The following is a 23189-nucleotide window of genomic DNA, read 5'->3' as shown; positions in this document are numbered from 1 at the left end:
CCCTCTGCTCCATTCATTTTTGAGGGGTTGGTTTCTTACAAAATTGGAAATTCCCAGGCTCAGAGTGATTTTCCGCCAGGACAGGCAGACCCGGGTTACAAGCCCAGCTCCTCGGCTTACCTGTCACCTCAAATGAATGGACTCCTCTCTGTCTCAGTCTTCTGACCTGTAAAATGGGAATATGTTAACTGTACTTCATAGAGTCATTGGGAAATCTTCAATGATATCCTACAGATACAACATCTAGCACAGTGCTGCATGCATAGTAAGCAATAGAACCTCAGCCATAGCTAAAATTACAGCAGAGCATAAGCATGGTGTAATTACAATATTCTGCAACCCACTTTGCTCACTTAAACACAGCATACACATTTTCCTTACGCAAAGGAAAAACTTAGTTTTTTTCCTTTCTACGTGGGGGAAAAACCCATTCTTCTCTACTATGTCTTCTCTACTATGTCTTTCACCTGTGAGTCTCCTTTACTGCTCACAGAAAACACCTCACTGCCGATGATTCTGGTCACCACACCGAGCAACTCTCTGTGACACCAGCTGGGTGTCCTCCAATTTAACTCAATCTTGGCACCACCTACCTGGAGATGGTGTTAGATCCCCCAAGGTTAAGGGCCCAAACCTTAAGTTAAAGCCACAGGACGCCCTCTTTCCCCACTTCAGGTGCTGGTCTCAAGTCCAGATTGTCTGTCCCTTGTGTTTCTGACCAGCTGGCTACTGACTGGAGGTTCCAACGACCCCCTCCTTGGGTTTGATGAATTTGCACAGAGTTCAGAGAAACACTTACTTATGTTTACCAGTTTATTAAAGAATATGGGTATTATTATATTATTAAAGGCAAGATCTGGAAGCTTCTGTCCCCGTGGAGTTGGGGTGTGTCACCCGCCCAGGGGCCTGGAAGTTCCCGAAGCCCATACTATTGGGGTTTTTATGGAGGTTTCCTTATGCAGGCATGATCAATTATTTTTTTTAAAGATTTATTTATTTTAGAGAAAGAGAGAGAGAGCGGGGGGAGGGGCAGAAGGAGAGGGAGAGGGAATCTCAAGCAGCAGACTCTGTGCTGAGGCAGAGCCCCATGTGGGGCTCAATCTCACAACCCCCACCCATCTCATAACCTAAGCCAAAATCGAGAGTAGGATGCTCAACTGACTGCACCACCCAGGTGCCCCAGGCATGATCAATTATTAACTCCATTTCCTGCTCCTCTCTCTCTGGAGAGGTGGGGGGGGGGGGGTCGCTGAAAATTCCAAGCTTCTAATAATGGCTTGGTTTTTTCTGGTGACCAGCCCCCATCCAGGAGCCCACCCAGGGTCACCTTATTAGAGCAAAAAATGCTCCCGTGCTCTTATCACTTAGAAATTTACAAGGGGGGCACCTGCGTGGCTCATTTAGTTAAGTGTCTGCCTTCAGCTCAGGTCATGATCCCGGCATTCTGGGATCAAGCCCGGCGTCGGGCTCCCGCTCAGCGAGAAGCCTGCTCTACCTCTCACTCAGCCCCTTTGCCTGCTTGTGCTCTCTTGCTGTCTATCTCAAATAAATAAATAATAAAATCTAAAAGTAAAAAAATAGAAATTTTACAAGAGGTTTAGGAGCCCTGTGTCAGGGACGTGGTCAAAGACAAATAATGGACCAGAGATGCTCTCAGTGTTCTCAGGAAATTAGAAGCTCTGTGCCAGTAATCGGGGGCAGAGACCAATATGTATTTTCTATTCTCTCATTGTGTGTGTGTGTGTAACCTCAAGTATTATCTAAGAATAGGATCCTTAACGATCACATGATGTTTCAACATACAAACGTATCCAATAACTTACTTAACCAATTCTCCACCTTTGGATTCAAGGAGTTCCTGATTTTTTTCCTTTTATAAACAATGCCACACAGAAGATTCCTTATTAGTTGCTTCCTCCATGGATGATTCATTTGCTTGTCTCTTCAGGAAGGCCTTCCCCTCCCTCAGGATGAAATAAACATTTTCCTAAGCGTGTTTAGTTCCTTTATGGCCCCCGATTTTTAATTCAATTCTTTAATCCATCCAGAATGTATTTTGATACCATAAAGTGAGAGCTAAGAAGTCTCATTTTGTTCTCATTCACAATAACCTCACCAACTGCCCCGGCACTGTCGATCAGGGCATCCAGTCTCTCCTCGCTGACTCGTTGGACCCCCTTTATTAGAGTCCAAACTCATCTCCGTCCTGGCTCTCTGGTGGGCTCTTTGCTCTGGCTCCTATCTGCAAGGGTGGCTATTGGCCACGGGCATCCTTTTGTTGAGTCCCAGGGAAGCTCAAGCATTCAGCACAAGCCAGCAGTTTCAGACAGGAGGAGCCAAGCCTCCAGCTCCTCTCGAGCCCGTGTTGACTGTCTTTGCTATCTCTTCCCCACCATGAACAATCCTATGTTACTGTCAAGCCCAAAACTCACCTCCCGTGTGCTCAGCCACTTCCCTCCGTGGTCATATCTATACTTGGAAATCTCTCAGCACTTCTGTATTAGCCTCTTCATGCACGGCAGATTGTGTTTTCCAAAGAGGGCCTCACCAATGTATTTATCCATCCTACGTACTCTTGTTAAAGAAGTTGACTGACTTGCCTCCCCCTGAGAAGTGGCGTCTGTGTGCTCTCCCATGAATCTGGACCTTCTAGCTGCCCCAGTCAATGGGGAGGAATCCAGCCACCATCTTCTGAGAAAGCCCAGGCCCTATGAAGATGTTCTAGCTAAGATTTCAGGTGCTCCAGCCACTATCAACTGCACCACATGTGAGTGAATGACGTAATTGCAGCCTCAGCCCTCAGCCTTCCAGAATTCTAGCTGAGGACTCAGACATTAAGAAGCAAAGATAAGATAATGAGGTAAGGGGAGGACAGGAAATTACTGTTTATGGGTACAAAGTTTCTGTTTGGGATGGTGAAAAATTTCCGGAACTGGAGAGCAGTGATGGCCACACATTGTTGTGAAGGTGTTCGATGCCACTGAACAGTATACTTAAAATGGTGAAAATGATAAACATTACTTTATGTGTATTTTACCACAATAAAAAAATATTAAAGAAAAGAAAATCCAAAAAACAAAGACAAGCCATCCCTACTTTTCCCTCTTGAAATTCCTGAGCCACAGAAATCAACCCCAAATCTAAGTTTTGAGGTAATTTTGTTAACGCTGCAATAGCTAACTAATACACACATGCTCTCCTACCTTGCAGGAAACTCTGGGGAAAAAATATGTACCTTTTCAGAAATAAATGATAAGCTTTCAGGGGCGCCTGGGTGATTCAGTCGGTTAAGCGTCTGACTCTTGATTTTGGTTCAGGTCATGATCTCAGGGTCGTGAGATCAAGCCCCACGTTGGGCTCCACGCTCAGTGTAGTCGGCTTGGGATTCTCTTTCCCTCTCCTTCTTCCCCTCCCCCTGCTTGCTTTCTCTCTTTCTTAAAAGAAATAAAATCTTTTTTTTTTTTTTAATGGTAAGTTTTCAGGGCAGAGCCTCTGCCCACAGCACCTAAAATACTGCTCAGAGCCCAGTAGGTGCTCAGAAAATGTTTATAGACTTGCATTGAATGCTCTAAGCTACAGATGTGATCTTCGATTCTTCAACAGTGCTTAAAGTTACAACCGCTATCAGAGACGTGACAAAGCTCAGCCTATTGAACTCACACTCACTGGACACCCTTGTTACCAGACACGTCATATCCATTATGGTCAAGTCCCTGGGTACTGGAGGCAGGCAAACGTGGGTTCAAATCGTACCACCATACTTTCCAGCAGTGTGGTCTGGGGCAAGTTACTTGATCTCACTGGGGCTCCGTTTCCTAAACCATAACATGGGTATGACAGAACGACTTCAGAGAGATGTGTGAGGGATTAAACACAATAAAGGCACAATAAATCACGAGCAAACATTAGGCACATATTTAGTGCTTGAGAAACGTTGGCTCTGTCTCATCTACTCCTCATGTCAGTTCGGCAACACATGTGCAGACTTACCTGCATTTTACTGATGGGGAAAGAAGCTTTGGAAAGTGAGGCCACCCGCCTAGGAAGGCAGGAGTGGTGACGGGATGGAGCCTGGGTTCCTCAGGCTGCCACAACCACCACAGAAAGGAGTTTTCTCATATTTCAGGGGGTTAGAAGTCAGAGATCAAGGTGTCAGCAGCTTTGGGTCCTTCTAGGCCCCTGTCCTCGACTTGTAGACTCTATTTTCTTCCTATGTCCTCACGTGGGCCTCCCTCTGTGCATGTCTCATCCCCTCTTCTTCTTCTTCTTCTTCTTTTTTAAGATTTTATTTATTTACTTGAGAGAGAGAGAGAGAGCATAAGCAGGGGGAGCAGGCAGAGGGAGAAGCAGGCTCCCTGTTGAGCAGGGAGCCCGATGTGGGGCTCGATCCCAAGACCCTGGGATCATGACCTGAGCCGAAGGCAGACGCTTAACCGACTGAGCCACCCAGGTGCCCCTCTCATCCCCTCTTCTTATAAGGGCATGAATCATAATGGATTGGGACCCAAACATACGACCCTCTTTAACTTAATCACCTCTGTAAAGACCCTATCTCCCCAGTCTCATTCTGAGGTAGTCGGTTTTGGGATTCCCCCACATGAATTTGCGGGGCGGAGGGAGGACACCGTTCAGCCCACGGCAGCTCCCTTTCTGTTCTTCTGAAACAAGCAGAGGTGAAGGTCTGTGCTGGGACCTCGGCCTCTGCATCTCCTGGGTCGAGGGCTACGTGTCTGGACCAGGAGGAGACACCCCGTCAGTGAGGTCCGTTCAGGGAGAATAGCCCGTTCCACGGCAGGTGAGGCTGCCAGACTCCACAGCCACCCTCACAGCCTTGGCAAGACTAGAAAGTGCCAAACTGCGTGGAGCGATGAATTGTTCAGGCAAGCCCAGGCCGGCAGCGCTCACCTCCACACAGAGACCCAGGAGAGGGGAAAAACTATCTGTTGGCTAAATGGAAAAGAACAAACCTTCCATGAACAACACCCTGGGGATTGAGGGGTGAGAAGATGTGGGGAGGTGGCTAGTCAGTAAAAATTTCCATCTGTGGTGGCTGTCAAAATCCGCCGGGATATCCTGGTGGGAGGAGGCAGGCAATCCGCAAACAGTAACAAGCAAGATGGTGAGGACAGGGGGCCGTGAAGAAGGTGAAACCGTGTGAAGCGAGAAGGGGGCGTGATGGGACGTCCCCCTTTACCAAGGATGATGGGGACGGTCTCTTTGAGGAAGTGGCATTTGAGCGGAAGCCTGAAAGACAAGAAGGGTTGGGTTATGGAAAGATCTAGAGCTGGGTTTCTCCATCTCGGCACTGTGGGCATTTGGGGCGGGATAATTCTTTGCTGTAGGGGGCTGCCTCGTGCGGGGCGGTGAGGGGGGGGGCAGTGATGAGCAGCCTCCTTGACCTCTACTCGCTAGATGCTGGTAGCATCTCCTAATGCACCAACCCCCCGCAAGCTGTGAAAACCAAAAACGTCTCTAGACGCCCCCAAGAGTCCCCTGGGAGGCAGAGTCACCCCGTGGAGAGCCACTGATCCAGAAGAAGGGCGTTTCAGGGAGAGGGAATGATCCACATGAAGGTGCTGAGGTGGGAACAGGCTCAGGCAGGTTTCCTGGGCACAGAAGTTTCCAGAAATGAAAGTTTTCAAGGATGTGACGGTTCATGGGTGGAGTCCAGGGAGGGAGGAGGGTGGGGAGGTAGGTAGGGGCCGGACCACTGGGAGCCTGACACTGGGGGAAGGAGGGAGGAACTCCATGTGACCTGAAACTTCCCTCCAGCTGCTGGGGTAGGCAGTGGGGGCACAGATCAGGATGGGGTGACGAATGTGCCGTTTCCTGCGGCCGCTGTAACAAACTATGAACTTGGTGTCTTGAAACAGCAGGAATCTATTCCCTTATTCTGGGGGCCAGAAGTCCAAAATTGGCAGGGCCGTGTCCCCTGTGAAGGTTCTAGGGGAAGACCCTTCCCTGCACCTTCTAGCTTCTGGTGGACCCAGGCGTCCCTCAGCTTTCCATTGTCTGCCTTTGTCTTCCTGTGGCCTCTGCCCTGTGTCTCTTTTTTATTTTATTTTAAAGATTTTTATGTATTTATTTGAGGGGGGTGAGAGGGAGAAGCAGACTCCCCACTGATCAGGGAGTCCAATGCGGGACTCGATCCCAGGACCCCTGGGATCTGACCTGAGCCGAAGACAGACGCTTAACCGACGGAGCCCCCCAGGCATCCCTTCTCTCCTCGTCCTATAAGGTCATCTGTCGTTGGATTTAAGTCCTGCCCTCAATCCCGGATGATTTCAGCGTGAGATGCTTAACTAAATGACGTTTGCAAAGACCCTATTTCCAAATAAGGTCAGAGTCTGAGGTTCTGGGTGGATGTGAATTTTGGGGGACACCGCGGAGCTCACCACAGCCAGCAAGGAGGAGGCAGAGTGGGCTGTGGCCATCTCCAGGCAAGGACTGGTGGGGCCTGGACCACGGAGGCTCCAAGGAGATGGAGTTTTGGGGATGGGCCGGGTGGCTCACACAGCAGGCATCCCCACACTCTGACCCGCTGTGCCCATGTTTGGCATATAGGTCCCAGGGCTGGTCCCCCAACATCTCCCCACTGCAGGAAGGAGTCAGGCCAGACAGGGCCAGCATCTAGCCTTCCCCAGCGCTGTGGCCACCCTTCTCCCCTTTCGGATGTCTGGCGCTGGTTGGGGGGCTCCCCTCCACTCCTCCATCCTGCTGGGATTCTCCGGGGCTCAGAAGTTTCTGAGAAAGCACCATTTAGTCTCTGGCTCCTGCCTTCCTCCTAAAGCTCTCACACGTGAACATTTTCCTCCAAGAACAGAGATTAGCAGCCTTTATCTCTGGGCCAAGGGCAAAATAGGACAATGTCCCTGGCTTTCCTCTGAGGGGGGGGCCTCATCAGCACAGGGTTGGGCTTGTTTTTCAGGTTTCGGTCAATGGAGCACTTTTGTTCTCTGCAGAAACATAGCCAAGCGCTTGGGTCCCCCATCCTATTGCGGGGTATTGGGCGTTGCGGGACCCATAGGCCTGGGTGTTCTTGGCGTGCTCCTCCCCCCACACCCTGGGAGTGGGGCCTCAGGAGGTTTCCACCAACAGGAAGTCTAGTTCCCACCCTCTCAGGGTGGTAATTAGGGCTTGCAGTGGGTGGGGGCCACGCAGGCAGGCCTGGGGGTGAAGATGTGGGAGTCAGGATAGGGCTGGAGAAGGGCCTTGTTCCCCACGGTACCCTGGAATGGCCGTGTTTGTGAGAAATCAATCATGTCACTGTGGACAATTCACTGGCCTTTAGTACACTCAGAGTGTCCTGCTATGACCACTTCTGTCTACTTTCAAAACGTTTCCATTACCCCGAAGAAGACCCCATACCCATTAAGCAGTCCCTCCCTGCTCCCCTCCCCCAGCCCCTGGGTTGCTCCAGGAGGCCCGTGTATTTTCAGGGATGTTCCTTCCTCCTCTGCCTCTTGCTGGCTCACATGAAAACTAAGAGCTAGGAAAGAGTAATCCCAGCCTCTGGCCATTGCTTCGAGGGGCGCCGTGGGCCCCACATGTATGACCCAGATTCGATCATTTTTTAACACTTGTCTGTCAGACCCAATTGTGTTCAGGAGTACCTGCAAAAATGATTATTGCCTAGATTTGCTCTTCAGTTTTAAAACGATGGAAACTTTAGGAAAGAACACTACGTCTTTATTTTTAAAAAGATATTACTTAAATTCAGTAGACTATTGCCCATGGGAAATAAAAGTTATACTTAACCAACTGAGCCACCCAGGCGCCCCTAAAAGTTATACTTAATCAAACCATCACGCCTTGCTGCTTGTGCTTCCTTCCACTGTTTTAAATCTTTTTTTTAAACCTTTTTTTTAAAGATTTTATTTATTTATTTGAGAGAGAATGAGAGATAGAGAGCACGAGAGGGAAGAGGGTCAGAGGGAGAAGCAGACTCCCCGCTGAGCAGGGAGCCCGATGTGGGACTCCATCCCGGGACTCCAGGATCATGACCTGAGCCGAAGGCAGTCGCCTAACCCACTGAGCCACCCAGGTGCCCCTTCCACTGTTTTAAATCTTAAACCCAGATGAAACCTCCCCAAGGGGTCATAGGAAAGGACGGAACCCAAGAAACTCAAGTTCAGATCTCGTCTTTACAGTCTTGGGAGCGTGCAGTAAACCGCGCCCGAAGTCAGTTCCAACAACACGGAGCCATCAACGAGGTGGGTCCGTGCATGACGGGGCCCGGATGCCTAACTGGGAGCTCTCTGAATTAAACTGCCGCGTTGAATGCAATGCCTATTAAAGTTCGAGAAATAAAAATGTGTGCATTTGAATTTGCATGTATATGATTAAAAGCCAACACTAATTGCAACAATGGTATAAAACTTAAAAACCACGGTACGTTTTTTCCCCCTCCAGAGGAGAGTATTTTATCATTGGTGTTTAGAATTACTGACCCTGAATGATAATAAAAAGCATGCAGATGTCAGGCTGAGTTTACTATCTTTAAATCCTCTACAGCAAATGCACCTCCTTATTACTCGTACTTGTGGAGTCCTGCTCCCCCTGCCCGGCCCACTGGGTGGGGGCTTCTGGGAAAAAGACTCCCAGAAGCAGCCAACCCAGCCCCTCGCTGGACATGGGGAGGAAGCCCACAGCCCTGGTGCTTGTTGGTTGCCTTCATGTATATCAAGGGGAGCCTACACTCCACAAGGGAGAGAGAAGAGATAGAAAGAAATGCTAAGCCCTCAAATCAAACCAATACTGAAGCAGGTATGAATCACCCCTGAATATAACTATAGACCAACAATGTCCAGATCATACAGTAAACTAGACCTCTGACCCACACCCACCCCCTGCAGCATTAGGACTGGATCCATAACTACCAGCTTCCCTGTTTCCCCTTTCCAGCTCAGGACCAACCAGAGAAGCCAGATGTGCTCCCCTAACCATTCCTACAGGATGCCCGCTTCTAGTCAACCAGTCTCCGCCAAACACCAGTGATGGTAGCTCATTCCCTTGCGATGGTGAGCAGTGAACGAAGATCCTCTATCGTCACTTGCGTGGTCTTCACGCGGTGCCACAGAGCTGACCCAAGGGTGTTTTGTATCACTTTTATCTTGACTGAAACAACTCGCCTCAGCCTCCCCCACGACAAAGGAGGGATAATGATGTCCACTTCACAGGCTGGTCCCCAGAGGCCTTGGTACCTGGCATAGCAGGATGATTTCCACTGGAAGAAAACGAAAACCTGAACCCAAGTTGGGCTGAACCATAAGGACGTTTGTTCTCTCACATAACAAGGCATCTGGAAGGATGGGTGGGTTGGCTGGGTCTCCGGGGGCCTCAGGAAGCCTCCCTGAGTGGTTTCAAGATGGCCGATGTTATTTACACGCATGTACACATCCAGACACGTAACTTCCAGGGTAGTCTGTGTTCTCTTCTAAGTGTCCCTTAGGAGTGAGACACCTCACTGAACAGGATTATACCACACGGTCACTCGTGAGCCATGCAAAGATTGAGGGGCTAGAATTAGTGTAACTGGCTGACACCAACCAGGAACCAGCCATGGACTTGTGGCTGGGGTTGGGTTCGCCTCCCCAGGGGAGGAGGAGGGTGGGGAAGGATGTTGAGGAGTACCTGTCCCACCTGGGCAGTGTTTGTTTCAGATCCTCAATAAAAGAAGGCACTGCACCCCAGCCATCCTTGGACAGGCCCCCACTGGCTGTGGACAGGGGTGCTCCCCCCATGGGCCTGGTCTCTTCCTCGGGTCATTGATCACAGGCGAGAGCCTCACCCAACCCCTCACTGGCCTGGCCTCCCTTCGGAAAGGACAGTCACTGGGAAGGCAGGATGCAACGTCTGGGGGTCCCCAAGACCACCCTCAGGTTTGGTAATTTGCCAGGACTCACAGACTCACGGGGAGCCACTGTACTCACGATTATTCCAATTTTATTTTATTATTTTGTATTTTATTTGATTACAGCGAAGGACACAGATTGCAAGGGAAGAGCTTCAGAAGGCAGAGCTCAGGAAGGTTCCACGGGCAGAGCCTTCTGCTGGCCCCCACCAGGGGATGCGCAGGAGGTGCTAATATCTCCCAGCTATGACCTGTGACATCGCGAGTGGTGTATCACCAACCAGGGAAGCCCCCCAAGTCTTGGTGTTCAGAGTTTTTACTGGGGCTCCATCACGTAGATGTGGTTCTCCCCGTAGGGCTGACCTCGGTTGCCACAGCCCCACCAGAGGTCAAACAGGTGCTGCGTGGCCTCAAGCCTCCACCATAAATCACGTTGTTAGCTGTCTGGCAGGACCCAAAGCCCCCAGGGAAACAGACACTCTTATCAGACAGGAGGACATTCCAAGGCTTAGAGATAACCTCCCAGGAGCAAAGGCCAAACCCCTCTTTGGGTCATGTCGGGACTTCACTAGCACAGACTAGTTAGCCAAGAGTTCTGGTTGGAGGCTCTGAGCTCACTACCGCCTTTCAGGCCAGCCAAGAAGGGGCAAGGGAAGGCCGGTCCGAAAAGCCCAAAGTGAATCCCCCAGAACATCTAAGGGACTGACTGGCGGGGGCCACATTCATGGTCCTCTTACCATCCTTCCTCAAGCTAGGCCATCAGGGACTTCCTGGGCCTCTTGATTAGGGGTACCATCCCAGGGAAGAGTGGCTAACGGTTCATTAAGAAATTGAGGGGTAAGGGGGATCTGGTCTCCAGGTCCAACTGTTCTTACAGAACGGCCAGTGCTGGACTGGCTGTTGGCACCCCTCCCCGGTTAATTGTGGGTCTTGTCTCCAAGGGGTGGAAGTTCATTTTTGCTGTAATTAGGGGAAAATGCTAGTGCAATCACATCAGTAATTGCCGTGTTCACACCAAAAGGCAGGGCTGAGTGGCCAGCCCCCGGGGGACTCAAGCCCACGGCCCTGCCGGCTCCTCTTTGGAGGGAAGCCACCGCCTCCGCGTGTGTCACCTGTCTGGGGCTCCGTAGTCGTATCTGAGGTTCTGGATGTCTGGGTGTTGAAACACGGGCACTCAGAATTCCGGCAATTGTGGTTCTCACCATTTCACGAACACCCAGCTATTGCAGCCACGGTTCAAACATTATTGCATTTAGTCCTTCCGATAATCCGAAAATCTAGGTCCCAGTTCACAGATGAGGAAGCTGAGGGTCTCAGAAGTCAAGGGACAGACCCAATTGTCACAAAGCCGGAGGGGGCAGAGCTGGGTCTGCACTGAACGAATTTTGGGGCAGTTGCAATTCTCCCAAACCCAGGTTTTAATAACCAGCATTTCTTGCACGATAGATGCATAATGATGTCTTCACTGAAACTTTGAGGTAGAAAACCATGCACCCAAGGGGAGGGCTCTGCAGGCCGGCCGAAGAATTTTCTTAAAACCTGTGAGCCATTCACGTGCCTCAAAACTGTGTGTTTTAAATACGAATAGAAAATATGAGGTCTATGTAGTAAGGCCAGCAGATCAGGAGAGGATTGTCATGGTAAAAATAGCGTGTTACCTACATGTGCGCCACACAGGGCCACACGAGGAAGCACTGGGGCCGGTCAGGAGGCAGAGAGAGCAAGGTGGAGACATGGGCAAGAGCCTTTATTGTGTGTGTGTGTTTTTTAATTTTATTTACTTATTTGAGAGAGAGAGAGAGAGCACAAGCAGGGGGAGCAGCAGAGGGAGAGGGAGAAGCAGGCTCCTTGCTGAGCAGGGAGTCCGACGTGGGGCTTGATCCCAGGACCCTGGGATCGTGACCTGAGCCGAAGGCAGACGCTTAATGACGGAGCCACCCAGACACCCTTTATTGTGGTTTTTGTGGGAAGGAATGGACAAGGCAGGGGAAGCAGGGTAAGCAGGCTACGCAGGTTTAAGACTGGCTAGTTTGAATAATTCCAGTGGGCTCTGGGGCATACAGGCTGTCCCTAGTTGGCACCGTGGCCCTGGGGGATTAGGGCACAGGGATGGTGGCCCAGAGTGTGAGAGTCCCATAGAGGAGGAGGTTGGAATATGGGCTCTGGAATGGTTGGTTAGCATTCAAAGGGTGTGCTCAGAGGTGAGGGGTGTATTACGTCTAGGGATTAGCTAGCCCTGGGACCGGCAGTCCCTCCAGGGTCAGCAAGGCCCCAGATATGAAAGGGTCAGAACACAGAAAATAAAAGACATGGTTGATGCACCATGCAAGAGTTTTGATCACAAGTACACTCTGGACCATGAGAGATGAGCGGGATTGCATCAGGCTGAGAAGGGGAACAGGGGAGCATTTGTAAGCAGAAGAACCTGTGTGAACAGGGGTAAGGAGGCGGGAAGGGGCCGGCACACGTGCCATGGTGTTCTAGAAAGGCCTGGAAGGTCAGATGGTCCCGAGCTCCACGTCTTCCTTTGCATGCCAACCCTTCTGCTTCTTATCAGTTTCCCCATCACGGAGAACTGTACCCCAAACGTCTCTCACACATGCACCTTTCCACACGCTCTGCTGCCTAGCCAAGTCTAGGCCACTGCAGCTCCCCCTGGTCTCCAGCAGCCTCCTAGCTGGTTTCCCTTCCTCTGCTCACCCACCCTCCTGCCATCTTCATGAGAGGTCAGTCTGACCATGTTATTTCTCTGCTCAAAACCTTTGGTGCTGGGGCACCTGGCTGGCTCGGTCAGTAGAGTACGCAACTCTCGATCTTAGGGTCACGTTGGGCATGGAGCCTACTTAAAAAAATAAAATAAGGGGCACCTGGGTGGCTCAGTCGTTGAATGTCTGCCTTCGGCTCAGGTCATGATCCCAGGGTCCTGGAATCGAGCCCCGCATCAGGCTCCCTGTTCAGCAGGAAACCTGCTTCTCCCTCTGCCTGCTGCATCCCCTGCTTGTGCTCTCTCTCTCTCTCTCTCTGACCAAAAAAAAAAAAAAAGTGAAATGTCCCCAGCAAAAAATTCAGTTAAAAAAACTCTTCAGGCGTCCTTAACAGCGACTGGCCAGAGTCCAAAGCCTGGACTTGGCTTTCCCTAACGTCATGCCCCGGCCCCTGCTCTCCTCTCTGGTCCCCGCCCACCCTCTCTGGGTACCATCACGTGCCCTCGAGCACCCCCCTCTGTCCTTAGGACACAGCCCAGAATCAAACTCATCGTCTTCGCCTGACCCCCCCCCCCCCAAGGCTGGCTTGGTACCTCCTATCTAGCCTGAATTGTACTGTATTTCTAACACCTGTTTTCTTCTCTCTCTTACTCATTAATTCATTTGTTCATTCAATCAGTCAATCAACCTTTGCTGGCCATGTGCCGTGAGCACTGAATCCAGCCACTGGGGGTGCGGAGGGGACTGTGTCTGTTGAACCCAGCCGAGGGCCTGCTGTCACAGCCTGGGTGACGGAATAACAGGACCGAGACCGGGAATGTGCGAGCCATTTGAGGGAAAAGTCGTCTCTTTAGATGTCCCTGATCAGGGTCTTTGCTCCCTCCCTCCGTGCAGCTCTGGTGGAGAATCAGAAGCCCCAAGGGGCAGCCAATCTTGAAGCAATAAAGGGGGATCCTGCAGACACCACGGCGAACTCTCTCCATGTGGGACATAAAACCTCTGATTATCGCCTGCCTCAGATGCTTTATGATCCCAGACCTATTCTTTTCACCAAAAAACTACAAACTCAGGTGAATTCCAGGGGGACAAACTGTACGTAACATTAAACCCCACAATCTCTTTGAATGACCTTTCCATCTTTCTTGGGGCCTTAGGTCTGTATACAGCTGTCGTTAGTAGGTACAGGTTTTTTTCTTTCTTTTTCTTAGCTGGATTTTTACCGCAATCGGTGTGGCGTAGCAGGTTAACTTAAAGGCTGTGGAACCCGTCTGCTGGAATGTGCATCCCAACCCCTTGCTTGGTGTGTGACCTAGGGCAAGTGGCTTGATTTCTCCGTGCCTCTGTTTCCTGATCTGAAAAATCAGGGTAGGAATAGTACCTATCTTGCTGGGTGGATGCGGTGGATTAAATGAGTTAATACGTGTAGACCAGGGGATGGGCCATGGCGAAAGCATCTATGCAGCTGCACAAGCCAGAAATTCAGGGTCCACCCTGTGTGTCTCCCTTTTGCTACCTTCCGTCCCATTCCAACCATGTTCTGTGGGTTGTACCTGGGGGCGGGGCCGTCTTTCTCCAATCCTCTCCTTTCTCCTCATGTCTACCCTCACCACCTCGGTCCGTCGCATCCCCGCTGAGGGACTACACTGCTCTTCCTCACAGCTCTTTACTCTGCCCACATATCTTTTCCGAATAGTGATTTCACTTCCTTTGGATAAATATCCAGAAGCAGAATTGCTGGGTCATATGGTCATTCTATTTTTTATTTTCCAAGGAGCCTCCATATTGTTTTCCACAGCGGCTGTACCAATTTACATCCCAACAGAAGAGCACGTGGGTCCCCTTTTCTCCAGGTGTCCACTGAATGATGAATGCATAAGCAAAACGTGGTCTATCTATACAATGGAATATTACTCAGGCTTAAAGAGGAAGGAGGTTCTGGCACCTGCTCCAACATGGATGAACCTGGCAGACACCATGCTGAGTGAAGTAAGGCAACCACAAAAGGACAAATACTGTATGATTCCACCTATATGACACGATTGTCGTCAAATTTGTAGAAATAGAGAATAGAATGGTGGTTGTGGGCAATGTGGGAAGGGGAATAGGGAGTTAGTATTTAATGGGTACAGAGTTTCACTTTGGGAAGATGAAAAGGGTCTGGAGGTGGATCGTGGTGGTGGTTACACACCAATGTGAATATACTTACCGTACTGAACCATACAATTCAAAAGGATTAAAATGGCAACTTTTAGGGGCATCTGGGTGGCTCAGTTGGTTAAGCGCCTGACTCTTGATTTCAGCTCAGGTCACGATCTCACGGTCATGAGATTGAGCCCCAAGTCGAGCTCCATACTCAGATTCTCTCCCTCTCCCTCTGCCCCCCCCCCCCCACTTTGCCGTCTCTCTCTCTCAAATAAATAAATAAAATCTTTTTAAACAAGGACAACTTTTATGTTATGTGTATTTTACCACAATTGTAAAAAAATCGGTTCCTCAGTCCATCAGCTACATTTCCAATGCCCAGCATGTGACCAGTGGCTACCATATTGGATTGCAAGGATATAGAATATTTCCATCATCTCAGGAAGTTCCATTGACCAGCCATGAGGCCAGGATGTAGCTGAGGAGGAGTTGGGTGTCAGGGACCTCAGTGGTTCCTCTTTATTGATATCATCACCAGGAATGAGGCATGAGGAGGAAGGGAGTGGGCTGCAAACCTTCCCATGGAGCCTGGTGCTGAGTACATGGTGCCCTCTGGGTTTTCCTATCATCCTCCTGGATGCTTTGAGAGTGAGCTGGACTTGATCACATAAGCAGAGCCCTAAGCCCAGTGCTCACCTTTTAGCAGACAAAAGAGACACGAGATCTCACCCACCTTCAGAGAGATTATAGCAAGTGCACCTCCCTCCATATGGTTTCAACACTATTCTCCCTCATTTTTGAGTCTTCACACCTGTGAAATTTGCCCTCGCTATGTACACTGGGGTTCCTTAAGGACAGAAGGCTGCCTCTCATCTAGTTTTCTATATCCTGGAGCACCTATTACAGTGCCTGGCACAGAGTAGCCATTTGATAAATTTTATTTCAAAAATTTTAATTTTAAAAAATTGTCCATATGCCAGGGTTCTTGCCATAAGGGTTGAGATGGCTTACAAAAGGAAAATATTCAATAAAGTAATCACAACTTAGGCAGGAAGACAGAGCCAGGGCCAATAAAATGAAAAAGGAGTGACAACCAGGGGCAAAAGAAGTCAAAAGGCATGTCAAAGACATGAGTTGCTCTAGCTTCCTATTTGCTTCAGAGCTTCCTGGCAGGCAAAGTGAAAAGGGCGATAAGATCAGTTGTGTCCTTTTTATTGTCAGGGAAAGAAACACGTCTATGGCAGACATCTCTCCTTCGCCACTTCAGATCCACTCTCAACCCTTCACCACACCATCCTCGGTCCCAAGAAGAGCTGTACAGAATATACTAATAGGTTCCTGTGCCCTTTAGTTTCTTGCTGGGTTTAACCCATGCAAAGCTCTGGCATGAGATAAGAGAAAGAGAGGGGAGTGAGGTTGGGTTATTTACCTCCCCCGCCACGCTCCAGTGCCTTATCCCTTCGAGGTCAAGTTGCCTTGGGCGGCTGTTCCCTCAACTGAAGGTCGTCCTTCTGTACCTCTCTCTCCTCTCCTGGGTTCTGGTAACCCCTCCTTCCCCACTCCTTCCTGCCAGGGCCGATAACAACTTGGCTACCGTTATCCACACCTTTGTAAATAGCTCCGTTGTAAATAAACCCTCCTAAAGTGATCCTATTTTGAGTGTGCCATCTGGATCCTGATGGGACCCCGACTGAAACAATATCCATTTCTCATGGGAAGCAAACTCTTTTTGCCCTAAGTTTGAAAATATATGTCTCGTGCAGAGTGCATTATAGGGGATAAGAACTGAGGAGTGGCGAACAGTGACCCCACAGCAGAGGCAAACGTGCAATGAGTTTCAATGAATTGTTTCCTTCGTGAGAGCCAGGAACATCTCATTCATTCATCCCACAAATAATTATTGAACTCCTACTATGTGCTCGGTACTGTTCTGGGCGGTGGGGATTACACTAGTGAACAAAATGCAACACAGTGAAGACATCTCTGTGAGAGGCTGAGCTACTGTGTCCCAGTATGTGCACTTTGGAGTGGTAGTTCTCAAACTTCAGCGTCCGATCCCCCGGAAGGCTGCTTTAGACACAGATAGCTGGCTCCACCCCCAGTTTCTGTTTCAGGAGCTTCAGGCCTTTGGGACCTGAAAATGTACATTTCTAACACATTCCCAGGTAATGCTGATGCTTCTGGTCTGGGGATAACACTGACTTCTGATGCCTAAATCCCAAGAGTGCCCTCTGGAAATGAACAGGTCCTGCAAGTCTTCTATCGGTAACACATCTTCTCCTTGACTTTTGTAGACCATCTGGGGCTGTAGTCTCCAGCCAGGGCTCTGGATGCTAAAAATCCCCACTCTTAGTTAACTGGACCTTGGTCATAAGAAGCCAGGAGATGTCCCTTTATGAAAACAATGACACCAACCAATTCCAGGACCCTGGGTAGCATGGAGTGTTGAAGGATAAGATCTAAACCTACTAAGTGTCTGAGTACCCTCTTCTGTATTCTCTCAGTACAGTGGGGACTGGCTCCCACAGTAAATGAAAGCTCCAATTCTTAGCTGACCACACAGCCAGCTAGAGAAAAGGCTACATTTCCCAGCCTCCCTTGCAGCTAGGTAGGGCAATTTGTCTAAGTTCTGACCGATGAGTTTTTTTTTCTTAACTGAGGTATAATTCACATATCACAAAACTCACCCTTTTAAAGGGAACTTCAGTGAGTTTCAATATAATTCACAAAGTTGGGCAAGCATCATGACTGTAGAGTTCCATAAGGGCAAATGAGTTTTAAGATTCCAGGAACTTTCCTTAAAAGATAGCTGTTATAAAGTCTTTGCCCCTTCTTCTTCGTCCTTTCTTCCATTTTGCAATCTGGAGCACGAATGTGGTGGCTGGAGTTCCAGCTGTCATCTTGGACTGTGAGGATGGGGCCACGCCCTCGGGATGGCTGAGTGGGAAGCTAGACGGAGCCAGGACCCTGAAGTCTTTGTGCTGCCAGGACTGCTTACTTAGACTTTTAAATGAGAAAGGAATAAACTTTTGACTTATTTAAGGCTCTCTTATTTGGAGGTTGGGGGTGGAGACGATCGCCAATATTCACAGCTGAACCTAATTCTCACTGGTAACCAGTAATCTGATAAATCAGTCTGGGTTCTTAGTCGTACCCACAGAAACAACTCTAATTGGCTTGAGCACAAAAGGACGCATTAAAGGATAGTGGGTAACTCAGGGTCTCCAGGAAGGCTGAAGAACCTGGGTTGGAGTCTACACAGTCAGGGACAAGCCCCAAGCACACTACAAGACAGGTTTAATGGAGATACCACTGCTAGGAACAGAGGGCAACCCTTTTGATTCTCTCTGTCTAGGCATTACATTTGGCCACTCTCCTTCAAAGTGGATATGCCTGGTATTCACTCTTGTTTCTAGCCTCTGGCTAGACACCCGTGCATCTGAGCATCTGATTGGTGGAATATGGTCACGTGGCAGGGCCCCAGCTTCAAAGGAGGCTGGGAAAATGATCATCAGCCTCGCATAGCCATGCTGGGCATCTAGAAAGAATGATTAATGGCCACTACAACCAACTGCAGCATCTCCCACAGCTGTTGCAGTTGTTTAATGAACAGAGCCTCCAGTGTCTGTCCGTGTGAAGAAAATCTCTAATGGACAACGGCTTATCTCCAACAGCACCTTTTCATGCTTTATATTGCCTGTCACTGTGGGTGTAATGAGTCTGGATGTTGCCTCTTGAAATCCCCTGCCTGTCCTGAGGAGAAGCATATGCACACATAGTGAGCTTGTCATGAGGAGCAAGTAGTTCCCGACCCAGCAGAAAATTCCCCCTGCAACTCCTACCCCGGAGTTGTGGTTTCCTTTTTCTTTATCCCCCAGCAGGACAAGGGCCCAAGCTTCATGATCAGGACAGAGGAATTGTGTCTCTGCAAGATTTGGACTTAATGCAGATTCTTCACCCACAGAGAGAGAGCTTCGGGCTCCATGCTTCTCAAGACCCTTCCAGCTCAAACCTGTATTCTCAGTGTTTGGTGCTGCTGCATTTTCTAAACTTCCTGAGGTCCCTCCAGGAGGCCGGTGTTGCTGACACCAAGCATCAGGAGCCAGAGGACTTTTCCAATTGGCCTCATTTCTATTTCTATTAAAATGTGTGCTTGCTTAGCAATTCCACTTCTGGATCTATACCCACAAGAATTGAAAGCAGGGACATGAGCATATATCTGCACACCCAGGTTCCTAGCAGCATTATTCACAATAGCCGGAGGGTGGAAACCAAGCATCCAAGTGTCCATCAACAAATGAATGGTTAAACAAGATATGGTCTATCCATACCATGGAATATTATTCAGCCTTAAAAAGGAAGGAAACTCGGACACATTATGCTAGATGAAAGAAGCCATTCACGAAAGGACAACTATTATATGACGCCACTCGTGTGAGGTACCTAGAGTAGTCCAATTCAGACAGAAAGTAAAATTGTGGTTGTCAAGGGCTGGGGGAGGGGAGATGAGGAGTTAGTCTTTAATGAGGTTACAGCGTTTCAGTTTGGGAAGGTGAAAAGTTTCTGGAGATGGATGGTGGTGATGGTTACACAGCAATGTGGATGTATTTAACGCCACTGGGCTGTACACATAAAAATGGTTAAAGTGGCACATTTTTATGTTATGTATATTTTACCATAATAATCATTTGGAAATGTCTGCTTGCTCAGAGCTCAGGGTCTTCAAAGATTCTCTTGGCTGGGTCCGATTAGCGGGACTAAAGCCAAGTTACCTACGGTCCAAACATCCCATCAGTTCACTCGGTTCATTGATAATTGTAATCAATACAGAGAAAACAACCAGCCAGCCAGCCAGCCCTTCCCCATTCTTATATAAAGGAGCTGGCACACGCTGATGGCCTGGAGACCTGGACCCCCTGACTTGTGGAAAGATGCAGACTCCACTTAGATATTCCAAAATTGAATAGGATGTCTTGTCCTCAAACAAGCCAGCTACGGGCTCCAACTCCTTTCTGAGCACAGACACAGTCAGATTTGAATAAAGACACGACAAATCACATACCATCTCCATGCATCTATACCTTGCTCAGAAACAATGCAGAAGAGCACATCGAAAAGCCATCCACCATCCCCAAACAGCAACAATCTTTCAAGTAAAATTTAAAGAAATACATGGAACATAGCCAACCGTCCCCACCAAAAATAAAACACTCAACTTCCTTCAGCCGATTCAATTATCTCTCTAAAAAAGGGCTTTTTTTAACACCTCCCAGCAGGCAGCAAATTCAGAATTGGTGGGGATAACAGTGCATAATCAAGCAACCAGAGCCCAAGGTGTAAAATAAAACACGGACTGGCTCGGCCAGGAGCAGCGGCGCCCTAGCACGGTGAATATAAATGTTTAGAAATGGATATTATCATTTTAGTGCCATCTGGAATATTTTCCGCGATGTAAAGCATATTAAAAAAATTCTTCGTGATGCTCTAATTGTGGCGACAATATGGGTGCTACGCTGGTGACACAGTCTCTGTCCTTGACGTGACATTGCTCTCAGTTGTCCGCAAAATCCACCAGCTTAAAAACAAAAATAAACACACAAAGAAAAAAAATCTCCCTTTTCCCTATAAAATAATTCAGGCTCATTATAGAAAAGTGAGAAAATACAAAAAAGAAAAAAAAGGAAGAAAGAAAGAGAAAGAAGAGAAGAAACATCCATAGTCCTACCATTCAGAGATAACCACGTTAGTATCCTAATGTTTTGGTGATGTCCTTCTAGTCCTTATGAATATGTATGAACACCAATTTGAATATGCATACGAATATGAGATCATGCTGTCTCTTTTTACGTAACATGGCAACATGGCATTTTTCCCTTGTTAACATGGTCACTCCCAGGTCTGGTCACATTTGCATCATCCCCTTTCCTGCCTTTTAAAGGCCTTTTGGCCTCTGTCTTCAGGCTGATTCTCTCTCCCTTGCGCTTGCCTTTCTCATCCGGCCTTGCTGCAGTATAATCTCCCACTATTCAGGCCTCTCTGTTGGAGTTTCTGTGCTCCAGGCCTGTGCAGGGCCATCAGGCTCTTCTGGCCACCCAGCAGCCAGCCCCGCTGGACCCTGGATCCCTGGCCAGACCTCTTTTGCCAGCCACGCCTCTCTGCAGATAGCTGCCACTCACCACCAGCTCTCCCACCTAGCGTCCGTTTAAATGGCTCACGAGGCCCCGTCTCTTTCCCTGGAAATGCTTTTTTGAAGTATAAAGAAGTTTGCAATGGGTGTTCCCCGTAAGAATCATTAGCTTCCGTGGTTTATATTCCTTAGCCATCTCAATAAGAAGAAAGTCACAGGTGGTTGTCCTCAAAGGGATCTGGGGTGTGGTCAAGCAAGACCCCGGTAAACACACCACAAATAGAGGAGGACCGAGTCTGTTCTTAGGAATGCCCAGAGATGAACCACACACCTGTGCCTGATACCTCCCAGGGGCCGGAAAGTCCCCATTCTCCAGCTGAAGAGCTGGGTGAGGTTTTTTTTGTCTGCTCAAGACCTAGCACAGACCTGCCGCCTAGGCCCACTCTGCCCCACCCTTCCCTGGGATCTCCACTACCCCACCTGAGCTGGGTTGAGCCGTGCCTGTCCTCAGGCAGCAGGCCCTTCATGCAGAGAGGGGAGCAGGTGGGACAGGGCCAGTCTTCTCCAATAGGAAACAGGCGTGAGGAAGGAGACTATGGCCATGGCCCCAGGTGAAATCCATGGTGACAAGTCAGCCTCCCTATGAGTCCTTTCATGCTGTTGCTGCTCAAATATCGTCCCACACCTTACCATCCTCGGGGAGAACAAAGATGCCCCCAATTCCCACATCTAGGAAATGGGCACAGCTCCAACCCCAGAGGTTATTCTGGGGAATAATGAGAAAACACACTGTCCCTCGGGACGCAACACATGTCTGAGCATCCTGCACGGAGTCTGGAATTATGTGTGGCTTGTCCCTGAAAATGACACGTGTGTCATCCTAAAAGAGCTGTGGGTCACGGTTGCAACCGGCTATGCCAGGAACAGTGAAAAGGCCTATTTCTAATAAAACTCTGCAATTAAAAAAATAGCCACACCTCCCTCTGCTATTAAATAATAAATCCATTGAGCTTTAGAGAAGGAACCACACATTCTGGTTGAGCTTGTTGGCAGGTGGCAGAACCACCCTGAACGGCTTCAAGCACAAACAGGTGGGGCCAAGGGAGGGGCAGGAAGTCACCTGGGCCTCCCTGACTTGGGGCCCCAGCAACTGCGGTGGAGGGTGAGGGGGTGCTGCTTGTGAGTCCAGCTTCCTGCTGGGCCCTGAGCCTGAAAAGGAGCCACGGGAAGAATCAGGCACCAGCCACACACAGTGGCCTATGGTTTATTATCTGGGTGGCTTTGACCCAAGGTTCTGGGCAGCTGGGTTCTAGAGGACTCAGTTCCTTATGTGTTGTCTTTGCGGGGCGGGTTGGGGGGGATCCCATTCAGTGTTTATTTCCCTGGCATTTGAGGGGCAGACAGAAAAAAAAAGGAAAATTCTTCCTTCTGGGCACACTCTGGGCACCTCAGATGGGATAGGGTGACATTGCAGGAGAAGCCTCCCCTAGGGTTCCCTCTGCCTCAGAGTTCCCAGGCCCTGCTTCCTGAATCTTCTTTGTGGCCCAGGGCCAAGGAAGGGCCAGAGGATGGTGTTGCACGGGCTGACTGGTCCAGGCAGGCCAACAGGCCTCTGCCTGGCCTGCCCAGCCACTCCGGACCCACGTGGGAGCTCTACCCTCCTGAAACTCCCCAGTGCCCGGGCTGGCCGCCAGACACCTGCTGCCCGACCTGCCCCAGCTGGCCTGGCAGGAGCTGATGCAGGAAGCTACCCGTTACGTCAGCCACCATTTTATAGGCTTGGGGCAAGGGTCCCGTGACTGACAGGGAAACTGAGCCAGGCAGGGCTTCCCAAAGCAGTTTTGGCTCTCCTTGTCTGAGAACATCACCTCCCCAAGAGTATGGACCTCATTTTCTTGTTTTTCCTGTGCTTGGAACATGACCCAACACATCACAGTCACCTCTTATATTTGTCAAAATCATTGAGGAATTATCAGCGAGGAGCAGATGTGGCCAGAACATGTGGCCCGCCCCAGAGAAGCTCGGGGTGCACACACACCAACCATTATGACACAGGACAAGGTGCCCTGCCACAGCCGGGGGCTCTGGGAGGCGAGAGGAGAGGGCTGGGGAAGACTCAGGAGAGGGGGCTTGAGAATGGATGGAGGAGGTTGCATCAGGCAGCGGGAAGGAAGGGCCTTCTGGATAAAGGGAACAGATGTAAAGGTTCCAAGGTGAGAGGTTTGGTGTGAGGAGGGAGGCTGAGGGATGGTTCCCGGCCCAGGCCAGCGGGAGGCTTGGTGGACCAGGGCCCCCACTGGGTACCTTTAAGGAGAAGAGTGACCCTTAGACCTTTGTCTAGGAAGATGGCACTGGACAAGGT

Source organism: Zalophus californianus, chromosome 10 (assembly GCF_009762305.2).
Source record: "Zalophus californianus isolate mZalCal1 chromosome 10, mZalCal1.pri.v2, whole genome shotgun sequence".
NCBI classification, from domain to species: domain Eukaryota; kingdom Metazoa; phylum Chordata; class Mammalia; order Carnivora; family Otariidae; genus Zalophus; species Zalophus californianus.
This window is presented reverse-complemented; position numbering follows the sequence as displayed.